This window comes from Caretta caretta, chromosome 4 (assembly GCF_965140235.1).
Source record: "Caretta caretta isolate rCarCar2 chromosome 4, rCarCar1.hap1, whole genome shotgun sequence".
NCBI lineage: Eukaryota > Metazoa > Chordata > Testudines > Cheloniidae > Caretta > Caretta caretta.
The window spans coordinates 151,693,583-151,717,524 of NC_134209.1; the positions used below are offsets into that span (position 1 = coordinate 151,693,583).

The 23,942-nt window shown below is 50.8% G+C and overlaps 1 protein-coding gene across 1 annotated transcript in view; it reads right to left on the reverse strand.

The window, feature by feature from the left end:
- The window catches only part of SIGLEC1 (sialic acid binding Ig like lectin 1), a 68,930-nt gene extending 45,678 nt beyond the window's left edge, over window positions 1-23,252 (reverse strand). The window contains exon 1 of the mRNA XM_048846446.2: window positions 23,177-23,252. The gene's annotated coding sequence lies outside the window, so the exon portion shown is untranslated. The remainder of the gene's footprint in view (window positions 1-23,176) is intronic.
- Window positions 23,253-23,942: the final 690 nt, after the last annotated feature.

A 23,942-nucleotide genomic window follows, 5' to 3' on the forward strand; every position in this document is an offset into this window, starting at 1 on the left:
ACATACCTGGGGTAGGGGAATTGGCATTAACTTCTCCCTCGGGATTCCCTTGGAAATCCAGATACTCCTTATTGTCCTCAAAATCCATACTTTGCATAATAGTCTTTTGAACTCTCCGGTCATATCTTTCCCCACCTCTCCCCCTTAGAGAGGTCACACACGACCCCAGCCCACAATAACGCATAAACATCAATCAATACGATCGTTCCAGGCTATCGCAGGAAATTGCCATATCTGTCTTAGATGCCTTTTGTGATCCCTGATAATCTGAGGGAATCTCTGGCACTCCCCTGGATCTGGGATACTGGATAGAAAGCATCGTCCTGCTTCAATCTCTCCTCTGTCATGTGGCTCTTCAGTCACTCTTCTCTAGGTTCCGGTGGGGCCTAGCACCTTCCAGTGTCCATCTTCAGTTTGTGGCCATTGATTCAACCCTTGGCAAGAGTCTGCTTTAGTTTTACTTGGGTCACCTCGGGGAAGTCTCTGCTGGTGGGGGTATTCTGGGCAGGGGGCCGCTGCCTCCGGCTGAGTGCTGCATTGCACTTGTTCTTCCTCAGGGGGCTGTATCTTTGGTGGTCTAGTCGCTACTGCTGACACCGGAGAGAGTGCCTTTTTCAATCCAAAGTTTTAAACTAGGTTTAGTGGCCTTTAAAAGGTTGCTGATGCCTTTTTAATGCCCTCCTCCCCCCAAAAACCCTTGCACTGTGACACACTATCGTATGGCAATTAGAGATGGAAAAAGCCCAGTTCCCTAGTGCAGCCCCTTCCCTGCAGTGCACAGACACTATGGTGAGGGGTACCTTAGCAGTGAAGATAAGGTTAGAAATAATGGTAGAGTACCAGAGGGGTAGCCATGTTAGCCAGTATCATGTGCTCTCTAGTGCTTTACCCCAGGCCCTTCCTGGACTTGTATCTTTAACGACCAGCGTCGATCACTCCAGCATTAAATTAGAGAAGGGACCAGACCAAAATCCTAGATCCAAACACCCAAATCTTTGGATCCAGACCCATACTTTGCCCTGGGTCCTTATCTCTATAATAAGATGAACCTACACCCTGGATGCAAACACCTCCGAGCTTCAGGATCTGGATTCTGATCTGTACTCTATGGCTCAACTTCATTTCTAAACCCAGTGCAAATGGGATGGGTGTCCGGGAAATCCCCCTTTTCAAGCCCCAAACCATAGCGAGTAACTTACACCATCCAGGGCAGCTCCACCACTTGGCATCGGATGTGAATCAAACCTGAGTCATCTGACTTCACGGGCCAGGAGCGCTGAGCTAGCATTAAAAGGAGAAGCTGCTGGCTCCAGAGTTTGATGTGAAAATCTAGGGTTAGGATATTCGTTTATTAAACGATACTAAATAAAGCTGTGTCCCAGGATTGCAACGGCCAGGAGCGATGTTGTCCTTGACTTTAGGATGGCAGTGTGGTCGAGTGGGCGGTGCCCTGGCTTGGCATTCAGAACACCCACGTTCCATTCCTGGTTCTGTCAGGAATTAGCTCCTGGTGGAGTCGGTGTGTCTTGCATAAATCTCTTCATTTGTCTCTGCCTGTCGTTCCCCACCCACTTTGCATCTGTTTAGACTGTGATCTCTTTGGGGCAGGGACGGTTCCTTACACTGTGTTTGCACAACATCCAATGCAAGAGGGGGAGGGCGATCTTAGTTGGGATCTCCCGTTTTGAGCCGCAGTCTCGCATGATTGGCTTGCAAGATTTCAGGGTGGCTGGATCTGAACTTGATCCCTGTTCATAATCTTCATTCTCCAGTGGCTCTCAATCCCGAACCACAACCTACACCCAGGCTGCAGCCAAATGCCAATCTCTACCTGAGGATTTGCAGAACACTTGCCGGGGAGTCTAATAGCCCTGAGGGTGTCTCTACACCACATTGTAAACCCCCCAGAGCATCCACACACAAATCTTTCTGAATCAGGTCTGCAAGCCTTCAGGACCTGGATCCTAGGATCCATCCGGAGGGCTGGGTCCGAGCCCAGGACCTGGTGGGACCAAGTACCATCAAGACCTGGGTCCAAGCCCCGTCATTTTGCAGTGTGAATGCAGCTCAAGTCTGCTCGTGTCCAGAAATTCCTCCAATGTCCCACAGTCCTCTGGACCTGTGTAACTGAGCCCTTCTACCCCCAAACTTGCCATTTGATTCCCAGGAACCAGTCCAGAAGCAAGCGTACTTGGTTCAAATACAGTTGCTGTGCATTTAACTCTTCCTTTCCATGCTGACCCCCTCACCTGAAAATCCACTGATCAGTTCCCTGTGTCCATTATAGCCACTGACAGAAAGATGCCCTACCCAAATGCACTAGTACCTGGCCGTAGGAACACAGCCAAATTCTGGTAAATCTGAGCATGAGACAAGCAAGACATCTGACTCTGGTAAGAGTGCAAGAAATGATTGTGTGTACAAAGAAATCTTTCAGGAGCTTTAGGCGTTGGGAAGCCACCGGGCCGCCCATCAGTGCAGAGAATGAGTTACACAGCTTGAAATCGACTATGGCACAGCCAGAGAGAGTAACTGCACCTCTGGGAACTCCCCTTCTACCTGCCTCTTCTATGAGCAATTTGACCTGGTTCTGGGGGCTTCAGCAAGCACGGAGCCCACCGCGGTGCATGAGAATCGGCTCAGCAGGGACAGCACCTTTATAACAGGAACCGCCAAAGGAAAGCCATCAGCCACCGGATGAAACTGGGGACGTGACCCTGGGGAAGTGACATGTTGTTATCCTTATTTTATGAGTAAAGGGGAGCAGAACTGCCCTTAGCCTGTCCTGATTGAGGGGGCCGCCCGCAACTGAAATGAATTCGCTGAGTAGGGGGCTTGGATGCCAGACCCCTGTGACGGGTAAGAGGCGGTGGAGACAGGTGTCCCTACCAGGAGGTGTGGGCTCTACCGAAGATTCCCGGGCACCGTTGAACCTTCCCCTCCCCACTGCTCAAAGGTAGAGCTAATTAAAGCTCTATGTTTTGCTAAGTGCTCACGAGAGCTGAAATCACCTGTTGTGGGACAGCCTTTCCTCCCAGCCTGCTTCAGCAAAGAAGTTCCCCCACTCAGAGCTGACAATCGCTGAGAGCTGTGGGGGGGACCCCCAAGAGACGGACCCACCGAGGTCACAGTAGTGACCGTGTGCAGTGCAGCCGCTGGCAGGACGCCCAGCGGAGCAGAGCAGCGGCTGGTCAGCAGGGCGCTGACAGCAGAGCAAGTGCTCAGATGGAGGAACAAGCAAGGGGCCTCCCTCTCTCCCTCCCCGGGTGGGAGGGGAACTCCCCCAGCGGCGCCTCTGAACCCGGGGTCCTCGCTGACCCAGGACACCCACTGTGACTGGGGTGTGGGAAGGGAGCTGAGGGGGCAGAAAAGGAACTGTGGTTGTAGAACTCAAGAGCAGGAGGCGGAAGGCTCTGTCCCACGCACTCTGGGGTGGGCGGCCCGCTCACAGCTTTATAAATCCTGCGTGCGGCATTTTCCCTAATTAATGTTGGCTGACTTCCCTCCTTTCATTAGAAGTTTCTTTTCTACACTCAGACTCTGTGCTTGCGAGAGGGGAAGTATTGCCTCTCAGGGGTGGTGTGTACATTTCCCAGGTTACTGGGTGGGGGTTTGAGCTGGTTCTGTGTTGTACTGTTGAAAAGGAACTCCGAGATATTGAACCCGGCCGCCGGATCCACGTGGCAGAGGGGTGTGAGCAAGTCACCCCTTAACCTTCTTTTTTGTTGAGCAAAATGGACTGAGCTCTTTGCGTCTATCACTAGAAGGGATGGTTTCTAATACTCTCTCCAATTTATCAATGTCCTTCTTGAATTGTGGGCACCAGAACTGCACGCAGGATTCCAGCAGTGGTCACCCCAGTGCCAACTAGAGAGGGAAAGTACCTCTCTGCTCCTACTGGGGATTCCCGTTTCTCCATCCAGGGCGGCCATAGGGTCAGCTCATGTTCGGCTCATTATCTGCCATGGCCTCCAACGCTTTTTCAGTCCCTGTTCCCCAGGATAGAGCCCCCCATCCTGTAAGTGAGGCCGTCAGTCTTTGTTCCCAGATGTAGACATTTACATTTAGTTATATTAAAATGCGTGTTGTTTGCTTGTGCCAATTTACGAAGCGATCCAGTCTAAATCAGTGATCACTTCTCTTATTTATTTCCCACTTCCCCAGTTTTTGTGTCATCTGCAAACTCTGTCAGTGATGATTTTATGTATTTTTTCCAAGTCCTTGATAAAAATGTTAAATAGCAAAGGGCCAAGAACTGATCCCTGAGGGACTCCACTGGAAACACACCTGAGAAATGACGATTCCCCATTTACAGTTACATTTTGAGACCAGCTTTTCATCCATTTCATGTGGGCCATGTTAACTTTATATTGGTCTAGTTTTTTAATCAAAATGTCATGCGGTAACAAGTCAAACCCCTTACAGAACTCTAAGTATGTGATGTGAACACCATTTTAGCAGGTGCTTAGCACCCACCAGCAGCCAGTTTCCCCTGCTCCCCACCAGCACCTCCAGCCCACTGTGATCAGCTGTTCCGTGGCCTGCAGTAGGCACTGGGAGGGAGGAGGAGGAGTGGAGACGGGGTGCACTTGCGGGAGGGGTTGGGGTGGGGCCTGGGGGGGAGCAGGGGCTTGAGGGAAGGGGTGGAGTGGGGCGTGGCCTGAGGCTGAGCAGGGCGTGAGCACCCTCACAGAAAGGAGGAAGCTGGTGCATGTGGTGAACACTATTACCTTTATCAACCAAACATAATCACATCTAAAAAAATATCAAGTTAGTCTGACAGGAGCTATTTGCCATAAACCCATGTTGGCCTGCATTAATTCTCTTACCCTCATTTAATTCTTTACTGATCAACTCCTGTAGCAGTCACTCCATTATCCTGCCCAGGATTGACATCAGGCCATCAGGTCTATAATTACCTGAGTCATCTCTATATCACTGGTCTGGACTTTATTCCGCTTGCACATTAGAAATGGGATCAAGTCATGATCACTTGTACCTAAGCTACTGTTCATTTTTAGTTCTGTGATCAGCTCCTCTTTACCTGTCAAGATGAGGTCTGATAAAGATTTCCCCTGGGTTGGCCGCAACACCTCTTCCTGCCCCTTAACATTTGGAATTTAATATTCAGGCAAAAGATGGGAAAGTACAGGGAGGCACCAAAGACAAAGCTGGCACAAGCTGGCTACTTACGCTGAAAGTAACGTAAACAGTGCTTTGTAAATACCAGGTGGCTAGTTTAAGGGGGCCTTTGGGAAGCACACCCGGGTCAGGTGAAGGAAAGACGCGGGGAGACTTCTCTGCCTGGGAAGGGTTGGCGACGTCGCGGATTGTGGTTATTTGATTCTCTTAAACGTTCTTAATATCGAACTGCAAGTATGGTCAGTTAGTTGGCTGTGCCGTTTAATCACCAAGAGGATGCTCGTGCTCATGGCAACGAGACTGGAGGCTCTAGCTGCCCCCGGCCTGCGCTGCCATGTCCTGCAGCCCATGCACCTGTCAGGGGCCTCAGACTCCTAGCACCTCGAGGAGCGCAGCCTGAGAGAGGCTGTCTGGTTGACTGCACCGCCTGATGGGCTGAAGGAGTCAGCGGGTCGATACTTAAGCTCAGTAGCAGCCGTGGTTCAGTGGCTGCTCAATGCTCTCTAGCCTGCAGCTGGGCCTGCGCCTGTCCTTGCCTCCACCAGCTCTAGCCTTGCTCGTGCTCCATCCTGCATCAGCCTGCACCTGCTCCAGTCCCCAGCTCCTTCCTGACCTCTGTCCCCCAGCTCTGACCCTCCGCTGAGCCTTCTGACTGCAAGTCCGCTTAACCCTTCGACTTAGGCCTGACTCTTGCTCCAACCACTGGGCCAGACCGTTGCTGACAGCACCCATTGGGCAATACGGGGTTGGGTGGTCTGTGTCACAAGGAAAGAACAGAGTTGGAATTGCTAGCAGGCTCGCCTGGGTGGCCTCCAGGGTACAGGAGCACCCGGTTCCTCTTCCTAGACCCCTCTGGGCATGTTCTAGAGGGGACTTTTCCATCAGCAAAGAGGAAGTTCTGGGGAAAGGGAAACTAGAGAATGTACATGACAGGGCGGAGCCTGCCAGACGTGGAGGACCACGCCCGCTGCACCACAATGGAGCGACTGGCAGCTGTGATTCAAGGAGGTGTGAATTCCATCAAGGGGCTAAATCCCAGGAGCAAAGCTCCCATTCGTCTTCGGCTGCTGGGCTGCAACCCAGGGGTTGGGTTTCCTGGTGCAGATCCTGCAAGCACAGCTCTGCATGGGGAGTAGAATTGGTGCCTTGAATGCCATGCTTGGATCTAGGAGGCCTGAGTGCTGGTCCTTCCTCTGCCACTGGTTTGCTAAGTAGCCCTGGGTAACTCACTTTGCTTCCTCATGCGTCTGTTTCTCTATCTGTAAAATGAGGATAGCAGCATTGCTAACCCCAAGTGCTCAAAATCATTAGTCAGTTCCCCACCCCACAAATCAGAAGACCAGCTTAAAATCACGAGGTTTAAAAAATGAGAGTTTGGGGGTCTGTTTATTTACCTTCAGGTTTCTGAGCCTTCAGGTGCACTTGGATCATGTTTTCAACCTTTGCTTCACAACTGGCAGGGCTAGGAGATTACTTTTCCTTTTATGGGGGAATCTCAGCTTTCATTGGACTCTCCTGATTCCAGGACCTGGGGCTTTAAGGAAAAAATATCCCAGCAAAATACTGCGAGACTCATGATAGATTCATGCAAGTAGGCAACGCAGGCATTGCCAGACTTGATCACACCCATGGTCCATCTACTCCAGTAGCCCCACACACAATGCTGCAGAGGAAGATGTAACAGGGTAATTAGTTACACTGGGGTAAAGCACCTTCAATGCTTGGAAAATACCAGACACTGAGATGAAACCAACAAACAAACCGTGATGCCATTTCTAGCCCGGTCATTAAACATGTGTTACCACGTCATGTTGCCCAGGAATATTTGTGCCGGATTTTTTTATGCGCTGCAGGCTCTCTGTTGTCCAGTGGGCTTTGGATTCTGGGTCTGAGCAACATCTGGTGGCAGGTCTTCAGAGATGTGCCAAGGAAAGGTGGGCAGGCTGTGGTGGTGGGGCAGTGGAGGGAGCTGGTAGCCCCGAGTTACAGCCCCCAGTTCTAGCACTGGCTTGGCTGAGGTCCCACAGGGAGTCCTGGAGCCTCAGGGACCGGAGGAGAAAGAGACGGGCTCCAGTGATGCCACGGGGGGAGGGCTGGGTCGAATTAGCTCCTGGCGGAGTCGGCGTGTCTGTGTTTCGTTGAAGACGGCCAGCAGCACGTTACCTACACTGGAGCCTGGGAAGCTGGGGTTTGGGGAAGCCAGAGAGAAAGTGGCTCAGATGCCATGATAAGCAGGGGGCCAGTCCAGTGAACAGACCGGAGGCGCCGTGACAGTTCATGCAGGAGGACTCATGCAGCCCTTTAGGAGAAGATGCCATGGCTAGTGGAGACTCCCAGTCTGTTGCTGCAATAAGAGCAGTGGGGAGATGCGGCAAGGTGGCTTGGCAAGGGCTGCTTTCTGCTCCTTTCTGGGGGGGCTTTGGAATGGTTTGCATTCCACGGCGATAAGGGGCCTGGGCTCTGCAGAGGGGAGCGTCTCAGGAATTCAGGGGAGGGGATCTGTGCTGGAGAAGAGCAAAGAATCAGCCAGAGCTTCCATCCTGCATGGCAGAAATGCACCTGGTCCCCTCCTTCCGTGGGAATTCTCTTCTGAAGAGAGAATAACCCTTAGCTTAGAAACCTGGCTCCTCTCAGGCGGGACACAAAGCCTCAGGCCCTGATCACTTACAGCAAAGGAGAATAATAACAATGACACTGTTTGGAGGCCACTCGGATGCCTTCACCTGAGGTGCTGTGTCTCCTTCCAGCCACCCTGTCTCAAAGAGCCAGCAGAGAAATAAAGGCAGTTTCGCGACCAGGGCTGAAAACGATTAGAGACCATTATTATTTACTGGGTGCAAACCCAGGATAAAAAGACAGTTTCCGCCCCTAATAGCTCACAGTCTAATCGGGAGAGACTGGGCCCAGTTTGCTCTGGTTGGTCGGGAATTTTTCGGCAGAAAGTCTTTTCACTGGAAAAAGACGATTCGTCAAAACTGGGACTTTGTGTGGAAACCCAGCGGTTTGGATGAAACTTTTGTTTCTCAGGTCCAGGATGGAGTCTCTGGTCAAAGCCAGCGAGGGAGAACAGGTTACCGAAGAATGGCCAATAGCCTGGTGGCTAGGGCATGTTTAGGGACTGTGGGAACCCAGGTTCAAATCCCTGCTTGGTCTGATTCTCTTTGCCTTGCCCAATTAATAGGTAATTATTCATTCAAGGTGCAACAGCTCCAGCAAGTGAAAATGACTAATAGATCAGTGTAGGGATGGGGGAACCCCCAGAATTTTTGCTTCCTGGACAGCCCTGCTGTTTACATCTGGCCTTGTCTACACTGAAAAGATTTGCTGTTTTTGCTATCCTGCTCTAGTTAAAGTAGCCACCCACCCTCCCCATACAGATACAGTTCTACTGGCAGTGGAGAGAGCTACATCCCATAAAGCGAAGCGAGAGAGGCTATACGGTATGAAGAGCTGTGCCAGGGTGTACAGACCCCGCACCAGTCAGGAAGGGGCTAAGGAGTTGCTGTGGTCTGGAGTCATCGTGCCCTACTACACCTGCAAGGCATGTTGGGACTGGAAGAAGGGTTCAAAAGGGGGAAGCCCAGCTCAGCAGGAGGTGGCTCGGGGAGGACTGACCCTTGGTTCTCCAGCTCCAGGGGAGAAGCCCAACAGAGCCTGCGCCCATGGCTATGGACTGTCCGAACCCGCTGAGAGAAAGGCAGGCCAGGCTATCAATGATTACCAAGCTGCTTTCTGGTGGGGGCCAGAGGAGTGGGGCTGGCCTGTGGCTTGCCGAAGGAAGAGAGGCTGATGGCTTGTTTGGGGCTGGTTGTTCTCTCCCTTGTCCTCTTGTTTCCTTGGAATCCCAGAAGGGTGGAACCCCAGAGACGCTGGTGACAGTGCAAGGGGACGCTGGTGAGGTTTCATTTACTGCTGCAAACTGCCTTTACTGGTTGATTTGTTGACGTGCCCCCTACTGAGTCAACGTGGGTGTGACACTTCCATTGCTCTCATGTTTTTCTACATTAAGTAAAGGTGTGTGAATGCTAATCAAAGAGGACATGGGCTGTATATTGGTTCTAAGTGGTATTTTTGATTTAGACCCATTGCACAGATCAGCTCAGGTTTATTCCTCCCAGTGCGCAGGGCCCAGCCAGGTGGAGGGACCGCAAAGGTTAATTTCCTTTATAAAAGTAAAAGGACTGCGGCAGAAGGGTGGCTAGAGGAGTCCCACCTATCCAACATCACCACTTGGATACTCTGGATCTCCTTCCCTGCCGACAACATCAGGCGCCAGGGCACACAGGTGAGCATTGCCTGCTCCCCAGTAACCCAGGAAGGAGGGGAAAGCGGGGCAGGGGGGTACATTTAGGGAATAAATCAGTATAAATTCTGTGTTGTTGATCTGAATAATAAGAGATGAGGCTGCAGCTGCACACTAAGGTCCTTTGGTGCCTTTCTCTTTTCTTTTCCTTTCTTTTTTTTTGCAAATAGGAAAAAATATATTAAATGTTGAAATTAGAAAGCATCGTATTGCTGTAGACAATGGGGATGTTTATATCCTTTGGGCTCAGAAATAGCGCGTAAATAGACCTGACCTGACTTTCTCAGGCAGATACAGAAGAAACTCATGTTTCTAGAGAAAAAGCTCAGAAAATCAACATCCAAATAATGTAGTTAACAGAGCACAGTATTATGGACCAACAGTAAGTTCAGGTATTTATCCAAACTTTGAGTGGCAACAACACCAGACTCTTCAACAGTGCTTTGTCATCATATATAGAGTAAGTGCCATAACTGCAGTCAAAACTAGCCATCCTACATAACATGAGAACGGCCAAACTGGGTCAGACCAAAGGTCCATCCAGCCCAGTCTCCTGTCTTCCGACAGCGGCCAATGCCAGGTGCCCCAGAGGGAATGAACAGAACAGGGAATTACCGTGTGATACATCCCCTGTCGTCCAGTCCCAGTTTCTGGCAAAGGGAAGCTATGAACCAGTATAATATAACTGAAACCGTTACAAGTGTATTCTTGGAAATGCTGGCCTAGCTCAAGTTTTCCTCCCTTTCTTCCTCTTTCATTGCTCATTCGGAGAGAAAATAGTTCACAGACTAGTTTCTTTCCAATTTTTCCCCAAATTTCCAATTTTTCAGGGCAGACAGACAGATCTACATAAAAGGTTGTTACAAGGAGGAGGGTGAAAAATTGTTCTACTTAACCTCTGAGGATAAGACCAGCAGCAAGGGGCTTAAATTGCATTAAGGACAGTTTATGTTGGACATTAGGAAAAACTTCCTAACTGTCAGGGTGGTGAAGCACTGGAATAAATTGCCCAGGGAGGCTGTGGAATCTCCATCATTGGAGATTTTTAAGAACAGGTTGGACAAATACCTGTCAGGGATGGTCTAGATCAGGGGTGGGGAAACTTTTTGGCCCGAGGACCACATCAGGGTTGCGCAACTGTATGGAGGGCTGGGTAGGGAAGGCCTTGCCTCCCCAGACATCCTGGACCCCGCCCTCTATCCACCCTCTCCCACTTCCCGTCCCCCCTCAGAACCCCCGACCCATCCAACCCCTCCTGCTCCTTGATCCCTGACTGCCCCCGCCCCTAACCGCCCCCTGGGACCCCACTCCCTATCCAACTCCCCCTGCTCCCCATCCCCTGACTGCCCCCCTGAACCTCCGCCCTATCCAACCACCCGCTGCTTCCTGTCCCCTGACTGCCCCTCATCCAATCCCCCAGCTCCCCGCCCCCTCACCATGCCGGAACCAGCCACGCCGCCATACTGCCCGACGGGAGCAGCGGGCCAGAGCGCTGCCCGCACAGCGGAGTGGCTGCGGGGGAGAGGGAACAGTGGGGGAGGGGCCGGGGGCTAGCCTCCCCAGCTGGGAGCTCAGGGGCCGGGCAGGACAGTCCCACGGGCTGGATGTGGCCCGCGGGCCGTAGTTTGCCCACCTCTGGTCTAGATAATCCTTAGTCCTGCCATGAGGAGACTGGACTGGACTAGATCAGTGGTTCTCCACGAGAGGAACGCATACCCCTGGGGGCAGGCGGAGCTCTTCCAGTGGGTACATCAGCTCATCTAGAGATTTGCCTGGTTTTACAACAGGCCACATAAACTGCACTAGTGAAGTCAGGACAAACTAAAATTTTATACAATGCCTTGTTTATCCTGCTCTATATAGGATACGCTGACCTGTAAGTACAAGATTTATATTCCAAGTGATGTATTTTATAATTATATGGTAAAAATGAAAAAGTCAGCAATGTTTCAGTCACGGTGGGCTGGGACGCTTTGGTATTTTTATGTCTTGTTTTGAAGTGAGGTGAAACTTGGGGCTACACAAGACAAATCAGCTTCCTGAAAGGGGTACAGTCATCTGGAAAGGTTGAGAGCCGCTGGACTAGATGACCTCTCAAGGTCCTTTCCATTCCTATGGTTCTATGTTTTTTCCCCTAAAGTGCTCTGCTATTTAAAGCCGTGTCACTGCACATCTGCTTTATCCAGGGATTCCCAAGCTCACCTGGGTGAGGCACCGGTTCAACACAAAACCAGCTGGAACTTGGTGGCTCTGAATCTTTCCTTCTGAGCTTTTCAAAGCTGAAACTCACAATGAAGCTGTAGGAATGTGACCTCCCCTCCACGCACACACCCCCGCCCCCGCAGGGGCTGGGAAGGGTAGCTCAGCCTGGAGAGCTCTGATGGTGGGTAAATATTTTTCTTGGCAGCCAAATGGATGGGAGCCCTCCCATGCACTCAGCAGAGGAACCCTGGGAGGTTTGCACACAGTACAGCTTTGGAGAGAGCAGAGGGTGTGCTTAATTTGGGGGGGAGGGATAGCTCAGTGGTTTGAGCATTGGCCTGCTAAACCTAGGGTTGTGAGTTCAATCCTTGAGGGGGCCAGTTAGGGATCTGGGGCAAAAATTGGGGATTGGTCCTGCTTTGAGCAGGGGGTTGGACTAGATGCCCTCCTGAGTCCCTTCCAACCCTAATATTCTATGATTAATTGCAACCCTATGGGAGAAGATTGTGCTGTGAAATCAGGGCCCCTGGTGCACTGAGCCCAAGCCCAGCACAGGCAGGAGGGATAATTCCCTCCTTATTGCAAAAGGCTTTTCACCACCTATGTGTCTCTGGAATGGACCTGTGTCTCTGAACCTGCAGCCGATAGGAGAGGCTCTAGCCTTCCATCAGTGCACAGACCCCATGGGCTTTAGGGGCCCCGCAGCACACCACAGACTGGCCCTGCTGCCCACTGTGGGTGCTGAGGAGACAGGAAGTGGGTAGATCCCTAGACAAAACCTACCTGTCTCGACAGCCCAGAAAAAGTGGTTCTTGAGGCCTGGGCAGAAGTGATGGCAGCTCTCCGGGCTCCAGGACAGGCGCAGTCTTTGTAGCAGGAGGGTTGTGGGATGGATTGAGGGGCATATGCAGAGGTGGGGTGTGGGGAGCCCAGGACTGGGATAGTGCGGGGTGGGAAGAGAAAACCAAGCTTGCAATGCTTTGCCAGAGCTGCACATAGGCAGAGCTTGCCCATTGCCCGGGCCTGACATACTCAGCTGTGAGTAACCACTCTGCGGGTGGCAGGCAACTCTCGCTGGCAGCTGGGCAGATCCCTGTCTCTGGGAGGCTGCCGAGCTGACCAAGCGTCGCTCAAGCTCGTTGGTTAATTAGCTGAAGGGACAGGTGGGGCCTGGCCCCTGAGCAATGTGGCAGGACTAAGTATTATCTAGACCGTCCCTGACAGGTGTTTGTCTAACTTGTTCTTAAAAACCTTCAATGATGGAGATTCCACAACTTGCCTGGGCAATTTATTCCAGTGCTTCACCACCCTGACAGTTAGGAAGTTTTTCCTAATATCCAATCTAAATGGCCCTTGCTGCAGTTTAAGCCCACTGCTTCTTGTCTTGTCCTCAGAGGTTAACGAGAATAATTCATCACCCTCCTCTTTGTAACAACCTTTTACATATTTGAAGACTGTTATGTCCACACTCACGTCTTCTCTTGTCCAGACTAAATAAACCCAATTTTTTCCATCTTTCCTCATAAACCTTTCCTGAAATGTGGCACCCAGAACTGGACCCAGTACTCCAGCTGAGGCCTAATCAGCGCGGAGCAGAGCGGAAGAATTACTTCTCGTGTCTTGCTTACAACACTCCTGCTAATACAGCCCAGAAGGATGCTCACTTTTTTTTTTTTTTTTTTGCAACAGCATTACATTTTTGACTCACATTTTGTTTATGATCCACTATGACCCCCAGATCCCTTTCGGCAGTACTCCTTCCTAGGCAGTCCTTTCCCATTCTGTGTGTGTGCAACTGATGGTTCCTTCCCAAGTGGAGAACTTTGCATTTGTCCTTATGGAATTTCATCCTATTCATTTCAGACAGTTCTCCAGTTTGTCCAGATCATTTTGAATTCTAATCCTATCCTCCAAAGCACTTGCAACCCCTTCCAGCTTGGTATCGCCCACAGACTTTATAAGTGTGCTCGCTATGCCGTTGTCCAAATCAGTTATCGAGACAGTGAATAGAACCGGGTCCAGGACAGATCCCTGCGGGACCCCTCTCGATACGCCCTGCCAACTCCATTGTGAACCATTGTGAGCCCATGTCTATACGTCTAGTGCTGCAGATATGTGGTGAAGACACTCTATGCTGACGGGCGAGCGCTTCCCCCTTGGCAGAAATAAACCACCTCCCCGAGCAGCATAAAGCAATGGCAGCAAACGACGCTGTGCACACAAAGGCTTATGTCGGGGTCACTTAAATGACCCAGGGGGGTTGAATATTCACACCCCTGAGTGACACAAGTTTTGCTGAAATAGGCTGCAGTGTAGACATTGCCTTCACTACTTTCTGAACGCTTTTCCAACCAGTTCTGCACCCACCTTACAGTAGCTCCATCTAGGCTGCGTTTCCCTGGTTTGTTTATGCAAAGGTTGTGGGAGACAGTATCCAAAGCCATACTCAGGGGTTCTCAACCTTTCTCTTTCTGAGGCCCCCCCACCTCACCATGCTATAAAAATTCCACCGCCTGCCTGTGCCACAACAACTGTTTCTGCATATCCAGTGGATTAAGAGCCAGGGCTAGCATTCGGGGGTATTAGGCAGGGCCATTGCCCGAGGCCCAATGCCACAAGGGCCTGCAAAGTTAAGTTGTTCAAGCTTCAGCTTCAGCCCCGGGCCCCAGTGAGTCTAACACCAGCCCTACTCTCTATTTCCCCGTGCTAATTACTCTGAAACCTTTCCCCCTACTGTTACTCACACCTTCTTGTCAACTGTTTGAAATGGACCATCCTAATTATCACTACAAAAGTTTTTTTTCTCCTGCTGATAATAGCCCACCTTAATTGATTAGTCTCGTTAAGAGTTGGTATGGCAACCCCCATTGTTTCATGTTCTCTGTATATTATATATACATATATACACACACACACCTTCCTACTGTATTTTCCACTACATGCATCTGATGAAGTGGGCTTTAGCCCATGAAAGCTTATGCTCAGATAAATTTGTTAGACTCTAAGGTTTCAGAGTAGCAGCCGTGTTAGTCTGTATTCGCAAAAAGAAAAGGAGGACTTGTGGCACCTTAGAGACTAACCAATTTATTTGAGCATGGGATCCAGCAGACCCAGGTTCAATGCCTCACTTTGCCACAGACTTTCTGTGGGACCTTGGACAAGTCACTTAAACTCCCTGCCTCCATTCCCCATCTGTAAAAGGGGGATGAGACTGTTTCCTTTGCCTCTCTTGTCTATTTCAATTGTAAGCTCTTTGGGGCAGTGACTCGCCCCCTTCTGTCTGCGCAGCACCAAGAACACCAAGAATCCAGTCTGGGTTGGGACCACTAGAGACTGCTGTAATAATTACTAATAATCTAAAGAGCTATTAATAACATAGGAAAGAAAACTGATTAAACTGTTATCATTTCTTGGGCCTCTGTCGTTAAGGGTCTATACAGATTTCTTGTCTCCGCTCTCTTATGGCCCCTCAAACATTCTCCTTTTGTGCTGGAATTTGCCTGTTTCGTCTCAGTCCAAAGGGCAATTACTGGGAGTGAAATCCGTCCAGCTGTTCTTGAGTTATATGGTTTTTATCTTGACAGGGTCCCTTTAAAAGAAATAACACCAGAAGCGAGCACACTGCAGTCGAAGAGGAAATCTGCGGTTGGTTGGGTCTAGAGCGGAGCTGAGGATGAGAGAGGCCCGAAGGCTGAGGAATCTCAGGGAGTATAACAGTTACAGTAAGAATTTGACGGCTAAACATTCTGCTTCGAAGGAGGCGTCTGACCCAGGCTGAAATCCATCTCTCCTCCTCCACTGGAAAAATAAACGCTCTTCCAGACACGTTTGCCTTCGTTGGTGTTTGCTGCGTGGGGAACAGGAGCAAGCAGAGGGGAAGGGGAATAACTTCTAGGGGTCACAGGGCTGGGAAAGAGACGCACATCGGGGGAGTCTGGAGTGAATTCAGGGCTTGTGATCAAGCCTGGCTCTGGGATACATGCTCCCTCATTGGTCACGTGTAGTTTCAGAGCCAGATTTCCTCTTACCACCCTGAAATCCTGACCCAGAGGGGCCACCTCTAATGGGGAAGGGGAGGGTTCAGTTTTTGGCATCCCTGGTAGAGCATCCCACAAGAAAGGCCAGTACGGGGGGTGGGGTTTTGCCACATGATCACCTTTTCCCTAGAAGACCCCCAATGTCCTCTTATCCAGAGCACCCAAGACCCGTCTGTGACACACCAGGGCACAATCCAGATACATGAGCAGCTGTCCTGCAACCTGGGCTGCCTTACCATGCCTTGCTGAGGTGGCTCCCACCTGGGACACTCACAAACGACCAAGCAGCCTGCAAATCGCAACCTGAGTATTGTGAGCCAGCCACACTGGGGTTACACTCTGGCTCTCACCAGCCTTGGTTATACTGCAGAGTGACCCCAACACCTCCCCAGTCCCAGATTTCCCCCCAGAAATGTGTGCCCTGTACTGCCCAGCCCTCTCCTGGACAGTACAGAATATTTTAAGTCCATCATAACTTAAAGGGAATAATATGCCAGCTCATTAGCTCAAATAGAAATTCAGACACTTCAGTTTAAACACACTGGATTAGATAGAACAGTAAAACAAGTTTCTTAACTACAACGAGATGGATTTTAAGTCAGTATACGTAATGAGGCATAAACATCAGACATGGTTACAAGACAAATAAAGATAAGACGATTACTAATACCAAACAATATCAGATTCAAGCAACGTTTCCCCCCACATGCCCTCAGCAGCTGACCAAACCCTGTAGGTCAGGACCGATCTCCCAGAGTCCAGTGAGTTCCTGCTTTGTCACGTCAGGTGCAGTGAATGCGATGGGGGCACCTTGGGGTGTTTGTCTCTCCTTTTTATAGTTTCAGTCCCTCTCTTGAAAGACTTTTCCAGCTGGGCACTAGGAGACAAAGTCTATGGGGAAGGATGTTCCCTGCTGGCTTTTCTCACCTGTTTGAGCTTTCATTGCTTCCCTTCCTGCTTGATGACTATGTTTGCTGCTTAAATGCAAATGAAGCAGAGCACACATTCCTCTGTGTAGGACAGACCTGTTTGCTGACCACTGTTTGGGCAGGGCAGAGGGGCTTGGAACATGTGTTAATAACACCATACAGGGACATCTTACTGATTTGCATACAGTGTTGCCACACACATTTTATCAGCAAATTATGAGTTTGCCAGTGATCACTTACAAGACATGCCTGGTACAACAATTATTACAGTAGTGTGCAGGGTGTGACCAAGGGGTCCATTCTGTCCCACCATCCTATTGCAAGATCTTAGTAGATGGAAAAGACTGACCGTGGTACATAAGGGTTGGGAGATCTTGGGATGGGAGACTGCCTGTCCTGGTATTATTAGATATTTGTATCACAGTAGCTCCTAGAGGGCCCCAGCCAAGATGCGGGGCCCACTGGGCTGAAAGACGGGCCCTGTGCTGAAGAGCTCTCAAATTAAAAGACACAAGCAGTTCGTGCAATACTGAAGGGATGGAGGACAAGGATAACACTGGCCAAGACTCTAGCTAGGAAGAGCAAGGTAGCCCTTGGGAACAGGCCAAGGGCATTGAGTCAGAAAGCATGTGGTCTTGTCCCGTCTCTGTCTGGCCAGCTTCGGCTGACTGTGTCTATGTGCAGCATGTGTCTGAATGGGGCCCTGCCCAGATGATGGATGTGGGACAAGGTGCAGCCAGTCTGTTGGGAGTTGTGTAGCCTCAGTTGCCCCCCAGGACAGAGCCCTCTGTCACTTTCTAAGCTGGCTTGCTCCTCACATCACAAGGAACCTTTCCTGTGCTCTGGGGCCAACTTTTTCTGTGGAAATAGCACGATCCTGCTGGACTGTCTCTCTCCCAGCTAGCTGTGGGATCAGCACCATTACAGAGACTGAGCAAAAGGTGGTTTATTAAGAGAATTCATACTTTCTCCGAACAGGAAAATCTCCCTCCTGTCCCTTGTTTAAAGCCCCCGAGACCTCCCCCCCTTGCCAAAGCGCTTGGATGGGGGTTAAAGCATTTTCCATGTAATAAAGGCTCACAACTGGGCAAGCGCTCGGCTCCTGAAATGCAAACAACCCAGCTGAAACCTAATCCGCCTCCACGAGGCTGTCAGCCCGGCTAATGTGTCTGCAACGGAGATTTCCAGGGCTAAAAGCTTTCTTGTCCGTGGCAGATTGATTACACCTGCACCTTGTTATTGCTCAAGTCGCTGCACTCCTGAAGGCCTGTAACAGTGCCAGAGACAGACATGGCCTGCTGCTCAGCAGGAACAAAGGAATGGAGAGGCGAGAGAGAGAAAAAGGGTGGGGGAGACACAGAGCAAGAGAATCAGAGCGAGACAGAAAGAGAAAGGAGACACCTTAGCTTCATTCCTCTCAGGCCAGCCCTTTCCAGGGAGCACAGAGCTGTTCCTAGCCCCTAAGCCCCAACCAGGGCCCACTGGCTTTATCAACCCTTTAAAAGCAAGGCACCCTGGCAAACTCTTTGGAGGGCAGGGGGAAGGTTCTCTGGGGCCTGACCAGGAATTGCAGCCATTTAAAGGTGGGAGGTTTTAAAACCAGTTTCATTGTTGTGCAAGCCCTGTGTGGCTGCTCTGATTTGGGGTTAAAAGCAGCTCTTTTAAGATTAGCTTAAACCTGATTCCACTCACCTTCAATGAAACCCAAATCAGCCTGATGTAAATGGAAATCAGAGCAGCCACACAGGGGTTTGCCACTTTGAGTGTAGACAAGGATTTGGAATGGGCTTTTGGCAGCTGGAAGCAAGGGTTATATTTGGCAGATGCTAAGCAGGTGGGGCCCATCTGTCTAGGTATTTATATTGTTGCCCTTTCTACTGATACCAGTGTCCTGTTCTCATACTAGGGTTGCTATGCTGGTGAGCAGTAGCAGATGTCCAGGGCCTTCCAGCTCAGCTGCCCAGCAGAGAAGAAATCAGTGAGGTGGCGTCTGGGTATGTTCTAAGCATCCTTTGCTTTATTTACACATCAAGTCCTGGCACAGAGGCAATCAAACAGCATGCAGGGCAATCCCTTCTCCTGGGAATCTCAGCTCAACATCTATTTCTCCAGGAGCAGCTCTGCCTCAAGAACTTACTATAATCAGAGCCCACAGCAGGTAGCAAATGCTCCTTTTGCTCACACAGCTCCCTTTCTCTCCAAACTGCCAGAATGTAGATATTTATATACCCCAAACTAACAATCGCACAGCCTGTCTTCCCAGGCGTCAAAACTTGCTTGCATGCTAAGAAAAATAATTTAGAAGTTTGTGTGTAACAGTTCCACCTGATGACACATGTCATAACAATACCCTGCTCATTGTTGGGGTTATCTGAGTGCCTGACAAACACATACATATAATAATTCCCACCAGAAGGGATTCCCCAGGATCTCTAACTCCAGCGTACCTCTTTCTATCACTTGAGCTAAGGGAGTAACTCCATTAGCTGCTGGCAATAGTAGGGTGTTATTCTGTGGTGAATGGCCCACTAGAGGGGGACTGGACACACCTAGCCAGGGTGCTGCTGGATATATAAATTACACACGGTCAAAAGATTTTTTTTTCCAATGAAAAATGGCTTTTTAACTAACATGAGTGTTTTTGTAAAAAAAAATGTTCCGGGGTTTTTTGTTTATTTTTTTTCATTTTAGTAAAAGAAAAAAATCAACTTCTGACAGTGGCCAATGCCAGGTGCTTCACGGGGAATGAACAGAACAGGACAATTGCAGAGTGATCCATCCCCTGATGTCCACTCACGGGCAGGGAGGGGCTTTGAACCGCAGAGTGTTTTGGGCCAGCTGCTACAGCATTTCCTTACGTAGCCTGTACAGCAGGCTCTAGGGTGAATTCCAGGAGAGAAGATCATGGGGACCTGGTGGAGAGAGAGGATCAGGGAGCGACAGCTGGGGACAGTGGGCACCTAAGGCCTGTCCTGGGTGGATGTGAGGGGCAAGGTGGGACTCCTGGCCAGAGCAAGAGCAGCCCCATTTGTCCACTGCTTGAAACAGTTCTTCTTTAGAGAGGCTAGTTATTGAGACTCACTCTGCCGGGGAGCTGGCTGGCGGGGGCTCGCTCTGCCGGGCCGGCCGCCGGGGAGCTGGCTGGCGGGGGCTCGCTCTGCCGGGCCGGCCGCCGGGGAGCTGGCTGGCGGGGGCTCGCTCTGCCGGGCCGGCCGCCGGGGAGCTGGCTGGCGGGGGCTCGCTCTGCCGGGCCGGCCGCCGGGGAGCTGGCTGGCGGGGGCTCGCTCTGCCGGGCCGGCCGCCGGGGAGCTGGCTGGCGGGGGCTCGCTCTGCCGGGCCGGCCGCCGGGGAGCTGGCTGGCGGGGGCTCGCTCTGCCGGGCCGGCCGCCGGGGAGCTGGCTGGCGGGGGCTCGCTCTGCCGGGCCGGCCGCCGGGGAGCTGTGCCGCTGGGTTCCCCGTTTTGTTTCACTCTCAGGGAACTGAATTTCTTGGGGGTTTTCCTCTGCGTTTCGCTCTGATCTTTTCATACAGCCCCAGCATTCAAGGCAAACTGAGGACAAATGAAAAGTGCCCAGGCTTTGCCCAGGCCCACTCTGTTAGAAAATCCTCCCCGCTCTCCCTCCCTCCCTCCCTCTGTCTGACCGCCCCTCCTGCTCCGGCCGATAGCTTAGAGTAACACGACGGCTGAAGCGGAGTAAGTGAGAGGCTGCATGAGCTTGAACGAAGACACGAGAAGCACTCCGTGTGCATGATATTGTCAAAGAGCCTTGGTACAACATGAGCTGCCTTAATAGCTACACCTCATCCATTCGCGCAGCTGGCAGAGCCAAGACACAGCAAGCCAGGGACTTGTATTTCCCCGGCTCTCCAAGCCCCGGAGCCTAAACCTCTGCGACAGCGACACAAGGAGCAATAATTCATCCCTGCTCAGCTCAGTCTCATGGCATTTAGCCACCTCCATTTCTCCTCACCCAGGAGTGGCACGACTTCCGCAGGAGCACAGGGGATAATGTTCTGCCTAAAAGGAGCATAGTGTTTGCAAGCGCCATTGCAGGGCAGCTGTCAAGGCGACGAGCCAATGTCTCAGACACAGTTCTCGCCTTCTTTGCCTTGCTAATAGCGCCCAAGATTGCTAAGAAACCAAACGAATTCTAATAAATGTCCCATTCGCTCAGCTACAGCCAGTTCTCCGGGTCACTTGGCCTTGCACTTGCCTTTTGTTTTCAAAAAGATAGTACCTCTCTAGCTCCCCAGGGCACAGGATGCAGAGGCTCTGTGGATGAGGGGAAAGCAGTGGATGTGTTATTCCTTGACTTTAGCAAAGCTTTTGACACGGTCTCCCACAGTATTCTTGCCAGCAAGTTAAAGAAGTATGGGCTGGATGAATGGACTATAAGGTGGATAGAAAGCTGGCTAGGTCGTTGGGCTCAACGGGTAGTGATCAATGGCTCCATGTCTAGTGGGCAGCCGATATCAAGCGGAGTGCCCTGAGGGTCAGTCCTGGGGCCGGTTTTGTTCAATATCTTCGTTAAAGATCTGGAGGATGGCGTGGATTGCACCCTCAGCAAGTTTGCAGAGGACACTAAACTGGGAGGAGTGGTAGACACCCTGGAAGGTAGGGATACGATACAGAGGGACCTAGACAAATTAGAGGATTGGGCCAAAAGAAATCTGGTGAGGTTCAACAATGGGGGGAGCGATAGCTCAGGGGTTTGAGCATTGGCCTGCTAAACCCAGGGTTGCAAGTTCAATCCTTGAGGGGGCCAGTTAGGGATCTGAGGCAAAAAAAATTGGGGATTGGTCCTGCTTTGAGCAGGGAGTTGGACTAGATGACCTCCTGAGGTCCCTTCCAACCCTGATATTCTATGATTCTAAGTCCTGCACTTAGGACGGAAGAATCCCATGCACCGCTACAGACTAGGGACCAAATGGCTCGGCAGCAGTTCTGCAGAAAAGGACCTGGGGTGACAGTGGACGAGAAGCTGGATATGAGTCAACAGTGTGCCCTTGTTGCCAAGAGGTCAATGGCATTTTGGGCAGTATAAGTAGGGGCATTGCCAGCAGATTGAGGGACGTAATCGTTCCCCTCTATTCGACACTGGTGAGGCCTCATCTGGAGTACTGTGTCCAGTTTGGGGCCCCACACTACAAGAAGGATGTGGAAAAATTGGAAAGAGTCCAGCGGAGGGCAACAAAAATGATTAGGGAACTGGAGCACGTGACTTATGAGGAGAGGCTGAGGGAACTGGGATTGTTTAGTCTGCGGAAGAGAAGAATGAGGGGGGATTTGATAGCTGCTTGCAACTATCTGAAAGGGGGTTCCAAAGAGGATGGATCTAGACTGTTCTCAGTGGTAGCAGATGTCAGAACGAGGAGTAATGGTCTCAAATTGCAGTGGGGGAGGTTTAGGTTGGATACTAGGAAAAACGTTTTCACTAGGAGGGTAGTGAAGCACTGGACTGGGTTACCTAGGGAGGTGGTGGAATCTCCTTCCTTTGAGGTTTTTAAGGCCTGGCTTGACAAAGCCCTGGCTGGGATGATTTAGTTGGGGATTGGTCCTGCTTTGGGCAGGGGGTTGGACTAGATGACCTCCTGAGGTCCCTTCCAACCCTGATATTCCATGATTCTATGAAGAGCTTGGAAACATGAACCTCCAAGGCTCCAGCACCAGGGGGCAGAGAAAAAGACTCTCTCCCCACATTGATCATCTTCCAAATCTTATGATTTTTAAGCAAGTCTTATGATTTCCAAGGGCCTGACTCATAAAGGGTAGGGCAATAAGTCAGTTTCACTGTCTCTGTCTTGTTCGTTTCACTTCTCTGTTCCTGCCCTCCAGCTAAACTTCCTCTCTGCGGAATTCGATTTTTATTGTTGTATAATTTTGACAGATCATATTGAGGTTCGTTTTTCAGCCTTTTTTCGCTATTTAAATTTTCACAGTTGCAGGAACTTATGGGGGAAGGGGAGACAATAATTTAATGAGTGTCGAGGTTGAGATTCCAAAAGTTAAAGCTTTGTGAACTGTTCAAACACCCATTGTAAATGTTGTAGGAGCAGCAGTGATCTGTATGCTCTGTGTGACTATGCTCTGTATAACCTATATGTTCAAAAGGTCTGTTACACCTTCCCCCTCCCCCGCCCGTTTTGTCTCCTCTCCCCCTTTGAATACCTGTGAAATGGCTTTCCCCCTCCCCCTCCCTCCTGAAACGCTTCGGGGATGGATGGGCTGCTTGAGCAGCGGGAAGATCAGAAAAGCTCCCAGGTGGACAAGGTGTCTGGGACTCTGAGTAGGCAGCGCTCACATGCCCAGTGCGTGGACACTGGCCGAGGTGGAGTGTGACCAACCAGACAAGGCCAAGTCATCTCTAGTCGCAGGCCGTGAGGAGCAGGTCCTTAAAAGGGGAAGGGGCCACGTGCTCAGGAGTGCACTCACAAGCTTGTACCTCCCGTGAAGGCCCTTCGCCCGGACCGCCTGGCCAGTGGTTCGCCGCCTTGCACTCCATCATGCCTCGGGATGACTGACCTCCATCGCCCCGCCCATGGCTGCGCTGTGGGACGCTTACCTGGAAGGATCCTGACATCTCCAGTGCCGGGCCTGTCCTGGGAGCGTAAGTATGCGAGTGTGAGTGTGACCCCCCTCCCCCTTCTTTTGAGCTTAGCCATCAGTATAATAAACGTGCTGCTTTCTGCCAAACTCTGGTGGGTCATTAGTCCACCCTAAGCTTACTAGCTGGCCCAATTTCAGGTAATAGTAAACGGCACATGTAAAAGTAGGCAAAGTAAATATCTTTAAATCAACAATGACTCTTCCTTTGCGCGTCCATTTGTCACAAGCCGAGCTGAGAAGTCGTAAATCACTGCATTGTGAGTCTAGCAAGTTTTCAAGCAGCATGTTTCTTACTTTGCCTATCTGCACATTTTGATTTATTATCAGTGGAATTTTTTTTGTCAGTTTTTGCGTGTACCATGAAATTGACGGTTACCAATGCAATTCTCATGCTTCTTAACCTGACTAAACTCTTGGATGCAATTCTTGGGGTAGCTGAGTAGAGCTGGTCAGGGGAGGTGACTTTAAGCCACCTCTGTACTCCATCAGTTCTGGATTGGCTGGGGCCTGCCTGGTGTAATTTAGAGCAGCCTACAGGGTTTTAGGACATAACCAGCACAGTGGTCTATATGGGACTGCAGCAGTCTCATACAGATCACTGTGCTGGCCAAGGATTGTGCACTGTCCTGCCTCTTCCAGCATCCTCCACGCCCTGTAGCCGAAGTGGGAGAAGGAGGTGGCTACCCAAGGAGTCCTCTGTCGGGGGGAATCCTGGTTGCCTC